This window comes from Thermobia domestica, chromosome 4 (assembly GCF_964235325.1).
Source record: "Thermobia domestica chromosome 4, izTheDome1.hap1.1, whole genome shotgun sequence".
Taxonomy (NCBI): Eukaryota; Metazoa; Arthropoda; class Insecta; order Zygentoma; family Lepismatidae; genus Thermobia; species Thermobia domestica.
Genome location: NC_137457.1, coordinates 294,174,312 through 294,181,276, shown reverse-complemented (window position 1 = coordinate 294,181,276; position 6,965 = coordinate 294,174,312).

The following is a 6,965-nucleotide window of genomic DNA, read 5'->3' as shown; positions in this document are numbered from 1 at the left end:
ATATGTAGTAATATACCCTTTAAAAAAGGCAACTACAGAAGCTGTATTAAACAAGCTAAAAAATGAATATTTGCTCGTCAACCCAGGGGTGCAAATCATTATCACGGATCGGGGGACACAGTTCTTAAGTAGGAAATGGAAAAATGGATTAGCGGAACTAGGAATCGAACACAAAACAACTACACCTTATCATCCTGCTGGAAACCCAGTAAAAAATTTGCAACAAAACTGTAGGACGAATTTTGAGAATTCTGTGTCACGAGAAACATAGCAAATGGCCATTGTGTGTTAACTTTGCAGCAAATTGCATAAATTTAGCTGTTCATAGTTCCACGGGGTGCACGCCCTTTGAGTTACATTTTAACAGAAAACCAACAAACGAGCTTTACAAGATTCTAGGGTTGGAGTCGCCCCCTCAGGACACACAAATGAGAATAGAACTAGCTCGTGCCAAACTAAGGAAGAAGGCAGAGCAACGTAAGCGTGCGTTTGACCAATTACACGCTCTTGTGACTTATAAGTTGGGACAGAAGGTTCTTTTGCGAAACTTTCACCATTCAGATGCCTTAAAAGGCGTGACAAAGAAACTCTTATTACTTTTCCTCGGACCGTACCGGATTTCCAGAGTCGTAAATCCCAACGCGTACGAACTCACAGAGGTCAATTCTGGAAAATAGTAGGCGTATACAATGCCATTCATTAAAAGAATATATCGAGAGGCAAGAAACATAAAAAAAATATGAGAGAGAGAACAGACGAGGAAAACATACATATATGTAGAGAGAAAAACAAATAGAGTACCCAAGTTAGTTACGATTTTGTATCATTTCTTTAGTGTAGATACAGAAGGGATGTAGATGTTTAGAAGTAGGAGCAGTGTTGCAAAATCACGTTTTCACATTTTCACGCATTTTCTAAATGATGAAAAACTGAAAACGTGAGGGGGGAAATATGTAATACGCATAATTATACATATATTAATTAACTACATTCATTGCTTAATTATATATTATTTAACTATATTCATTAAGGTTAACAAAGTATAAAGAAACCAGACGGCTGCAGACATACAATTCTTTTCTCTTTAAAAAAAAAAAGAAACAAGACAGAAGGTAGTCCTCATTATTTTACGGCCACACACGAGAAAAAAATAGACAACAAGCTTGTAAGTTCGTGGTTTCTTTCATGAAATTTTAGACTGTAGCGTCTTTACCACCCTGGAGAGGAATTTTAACATAGACAATTCATTGACTGATACGAAACAGACCATTTATTTATTTTAAGATTGTTACTTGTAGCTTGTCACCAAGGCACTTTTAAGAAAATGACCATAGAAATAACAGACGAACTGCGGTTTTAAACCGTGGGTGAACCATTTCCCAAAACTAACTAACATACACACAGTCCAGACTATCTGGGGACATACTAACAGAAACAGAATGTCCAATATGTTGTCACATTTATAAGATCAATAAGCACGCAAAATTTTAAGGTATAAATAAAGCTTCGCTACTAAGAGAGTATAATAAAATAGATAACATTGCCGCGAGAGGGATAGTACTATTTAGTAATGCGACGAGCGAGAATAATGAGCTATATAATGGATTATTAGAATTAGACGCGTAGAGATGTGGCAACAGTTAAACACATGTTTGAAAGAAATTACCCCAACGCTGTGAATCTGACACTTCGCTTCGGAAAAGAAGAGAAAACCACCCAAAATAGGCTACGTAAGGGGTCCAGAATAGCTGGCCATGACGCTAGAAAAATATTTTAATTATTCGACACATAAGCGAAAGACACACACCGCATGGTGACAGAAAAGTAACACGGCTAAGTTTTGTGGTCATTTTAAGAAATTTTCTCAAGACTCTCTGGCGTCTTGCGATATTTATTAAGACAAGTAACAAGTACTACGAGGAGACCTAGTTCCCAACAGCGGTCAGTCTGCGGCCGCAAGAGAGAGAGAAAGAAAAGAAAAGGTCTTTGAAAAGCAACCCTAAGAAAAAAAACATCACAGAACAAGGAACGTAGAAAGAATAGGGGGTAAAAATACACAGGAAGAAAAAGAGAGTGGGGGAATTTTATTAACTAAAATTACTATAATACGTAAGAATGATCAAAATTGAGTATATTTTATACGCAAATCTAAACAAATAAATGGAGCACTATTTCTTTGAAAGGATTTCCCTATGTCTGTCTGTCTATCTGGCTGTCTTTCTCTATCTCTATGTATATGAGATCTATATATTACATATAATCATATAAGTATTAACAACATCAATTAAGTGCTAGGCAAAAGATCATTCCTAAACTAGTTAAAAGCTGTACATAATCTGTGAAAATATTTAGAATAAAATCTGATTATTATTATTATTATTGTTATTATTATTATTATTATTATTATTATTACTGGTAACTAGTATTTTGCATAAAGAATTATTAAAAAGGAGGATCATTTTAGTTGTGTATAACATATTCAAGTAGATATAGATATTTTATAGGGATACCACAACTATCATTAGTCTTATTTAACCAACAAATATTATTATTATTAACGCTAGAAATATTGTGATAGAAATATTGTTTTATTCAACATTATTAATACCACCACTATTATAGCAAGATAAGATTGTCATAGAAATATAAATATTCGTATTCCAATAAGTAACATCTGAGAAAATCAAATTAAATTGCCACAAAAGAATATAATATTTAATAAATCGGGTTTAATAAATAGTAAAATCTATATTTGAAAATAAGATAATTTCGTAAGGCATTCTCATTTGTCACTGGAGGGTCATTCAAAATTGGTCGCGCGGCAACCTCAGCAGGGTGTCCCTGGCTAAAGAGGGTGACTTTGAAAAAAAGGGTGAGGTCTTTCTTAAGAAACAGGAGGAAAACCAATGAAAAGAGAGGGTGGTCAAGAAAAGGGAGAGAAACCAATAAGACAGAAAATGAAACTTAATGAAACAAAATGAAAAGAACAATTATTGGTTAGATTAGACAAGGGGTGTGTCAAAATGGTCAGAGTGTGTAAAGGACAAATAGGAAAGGAGAAAGAAAAATGAATAAGTAATTAGTGTGAAATGATAAATGAAGAGGACAGAAAGAGGACAAAAAGTTTTTAGTTAGGTTGAGAGAGTCAAGTTGTCGAGATCATCGAATCGCGAAGTCCAGACTGAATTCAGGGGTAACAACCCGTATAATAATACATCTTCGCGCTCTGAGCGGTGAAAGACAGTTTCAGTGGCGCAAGTAGTGGTAAAGATGCGAGAGGCGGCAAGAGTACGCTATTTTCGGCTGTGACAAAAGAACAGTATTGCAATTCTTTCTTGTACCAGAAGACCGTATAATAAGTATAATAATTTAATCAACGTTTTATAAAAGTGTAGCGTCGCCTGTAGTGATAAAACGCAGTAAATGGAGTAAGCGTTTGGAACTTTGCGAACTTTTCAAGAGTGTGAACCATCTAAAACTTTCCGGGGAACGAGACAACAAAGAAACACGGATACATTACACGGAGAGTCAGCGGGGCTACATTGCTAGAAGAAAAGGAAGATGTTCAACGGACAGTCATCAGAAAGAAGGTAAAGTGGCAAACATTTCATTAACTAAATTTGAGTGCAGTGCGCGACAAAGCTAAAATTCCAAATGACACACCCTCAAATTAAGGTCATTTATAATTTGAGTAAAATTAAATTTCCTCCCTCTTGTTTTACAAAATAAATGTAATTATTAGTGTTAAAGAAAAGGTCAACTTATATTCTTGTGCTAGGTGAAGTATAAAATATTTTCAATCAATCTGTAAATTCAATCAGAGTTAAATACAATTCTGCAATTAATATAAAGTTGATATTCTATAAATAACATTTATCATTCAACAACGTGATAACTGGATTTATATTTGTAACTTTCATTTTATCTTTCATTTCAATTATTAAAGTAACTAAATGAACAATGAAGTTTTCATTAACCAAAATTTATTGTTGAGCAAATAAAGAGTTAAAAGAGTTATGGTACAGGTAACTTTAGATGGAAAGCTAGCAGCAAACAGAGGCTCGACAGAAGCCCGAGGCCACGAAACCCTGAGATAAGAGTAAGTAATATTTTTACTTTAAGTTTCAGCAATTTTCACTTTATTACACAGTACGCTTCCAGCCAGCGCGGCTCATTACTATTACACATGGCGCTCCCATCTTTGGGGCCAATGAGCTTCTGTGCAGAGTGTTTGCTATTAGTTTTCTTTCTTAACCATGTTGGCCTAAGTTGTTAAAAAAAAAAAGTTGGTCCTTTTCTTTAGCAAAAGTCACTTCTCAACGTCCAGTACCCCGTGTGTAGGATTTTGCTCGTAATTTATTAAATAAGTAGCATGATTTCTGATAACTTTGGTATTGAAGCAAAGTGATTTTCTCAGATGTACTTACTATTTAAGTGTTATTATGTGCTATTTAAGTTTTATGAGTGATTTACGAATTTGAATTTTGTCATTTTTTCTCATTTTCTCTGCTCTTTTAAAGAGATAGTGCTTTATTTGGTCATTTTGTTGAACTTGATTAGAACGAAATGTTGCGTAAGCCTAGAAAAATCCGCGAAACGCGAACTCAGAAACGGCCAGCTAAGAAAACTAGTAATTTAGTTAGTGAAGGAAGGAATGAACTACACAACATGGATCAGGCAAATAGTAGTCAGGGAAGTAGTAGTCTTAGGTTCGAAGCTAGTGGAAGTGTGGAGAATAGTAACCTTGCGTTAGATAATTCGGTTGGCCAGGGATTAACTTTACTTGATTTAGCGAATATTTTTCGACAAGGTATTGCTAGATTGGAGAAAAAGTTGGATGATGCAGTACAAAACCTAGATTGTAAAATAAATAGTGTGCAGATAGAATCGAGGGAATTAGTAGAGACTCAAGGGGTCGAGTTACGGGAGTTTTGTTGTATGCAAACAGAAGGGTTACGAGAAGAGCTAATTGAACGTTTTGACACCATAGTTCGCGAAAACACAAGTGCTATGCGGGAAGAGCAAAATTCGTTAAACACGCAAATTAGTTCCGTAAGAGAGCAAGTAGAAACTTTGCAAAGAGATTGTTCTTCTGTACGATCTGAAATCAGGAGTTTGAACGTGTTGCCAGTCATACGCGCGGACGATTCAAATCTTGGTAACCCTAGTAATAACATAACACAAACAGTTGGTAATCCACCTTCATTGTGTCAAGATAGCAGCGCGAGTATTTTCTTACATAGAGACCTCAAACTTCCTATATTTTACGGTAGTGAACACGAGGTGCAGGCCTTTAGCTTCATTCACGAGTTAGAAACATACCTGCATTTAACGCAGACACCGCCTGAACAAATGGTCAGTGTCAGTGTACACTCATTACGTAATGACGCAGCTTCTTGGTACAGAATAGTGAAACAAAATATTTCGTCTTTTGAGGAATTCACGGCAGCATTTATTTCGGAATATTTGGGGGAGGACAAAATGATCGATTTACGAGCGGAAATATTAACATCTCGGTACCAACCTAACTCCGGAAAGAAATTAACCGAATATTTTACAGAGATCTTACAAAAGAATAGTGTTTTAGAAACACCGCTGGATGACAGGACACTTATAAAAGTGGTCAGTAGGCAAATGCCGTATAGGCAAATGCCGTATAATGTAAGGCGGGTATTGATAAGTGCTCAACCACAAACCAAAAGTGAATTACTACGACTACTACGTGAATTGCAAGAAATTCCCACCCATGGGGAGGGGGGAGTAATCAAAACAATGCGCCCCGGCAAAGAGGACATATAAATCACGTACAATATCAGAGAAGTAACAGAGAGAATGGGATGAACTCAAATAATTCTCGTGATTTCCCGCGTTCCGCTAATGCGAACAACAATTACAGAAGACAACCGCGTAGGGAGGATAATTATCAGACAGGACATAGCAGGAATAAGCGAAGAAATGTCAGGAATGGGGGGAGAGAAAACCAGTCGCAGCATAATAATCAAAATCGGTTTTCAAATAATGGTCGAGGCCTTGAGGTCAATCATGTACAATATGGAAGACAAGAAAACAGGGACTATGATCGCGATCCAAATAGTAGAGAGAACGTATCACGCGAAGAAAATGCCCAAGGAAGATTTGCGGGAATCGACCCGGGACCACCGCAAAACACAAACAGAGCGTGACTAACGAGATCACAACAGCAAAATACACCGAGGGGAGAAATTAATCAAACCGTGATAGTAGATAAAAAGGAATCGAACCAAGGAAACGAGATTGATACCGAAGAAGATAAAGAAACTTGTTTGAAAACAAGAGAGCAAATAACTTCAATTTTTGATGAACTCATTACCGAGAATGCGGAAATTCCCAGGCAACAAAATGCTTCAGTGTTGCCAGAAATAAAAGGGGAAATTGGAGAAATAGCTGTAAAAATTCTCTGTGACTCGGGCGCCAGCATTTCTTGTTTGAGTGAGACCCTATGGTCACAAATATTAGAGAAGGATCCTAATGTACCACATGTAAAACCCGGTGCCTTAAAGATTCTTTCTGCTTTTGGTACGAGAGCTGCAAAAGTTATAGCACAGACGTTTTTGTCAGTTAAGATAGGAGGAGAACATTTTGATGTTGCAGCGCTAGTAGTGCGTTCTTTGGTTAGACCATTTATTCTAGGGGGGGACTTTCTTTGAAGAATATAAGGCTGTAATGGATTATCAGCATGGTCTGTTAAAATTAGAGAATGGGAAAAAGGTAGTTAGTGTCCCTTTCGTTCAGGAGGATACGTCTGAAGTGGTAAATATTTTAAATGAACTTACCCTTGTGTTCGAAGAAATACAAGAAGAAGCGAGATTATTGCCCCTTAGAAATATAGAGGGATTCGATCCCTGGACCTTAAAGGGAATGGAACCCATAACATTAAAGACAAACATAAGCGAAATGGGAAGTTATTATAATAACATGGACCAAAA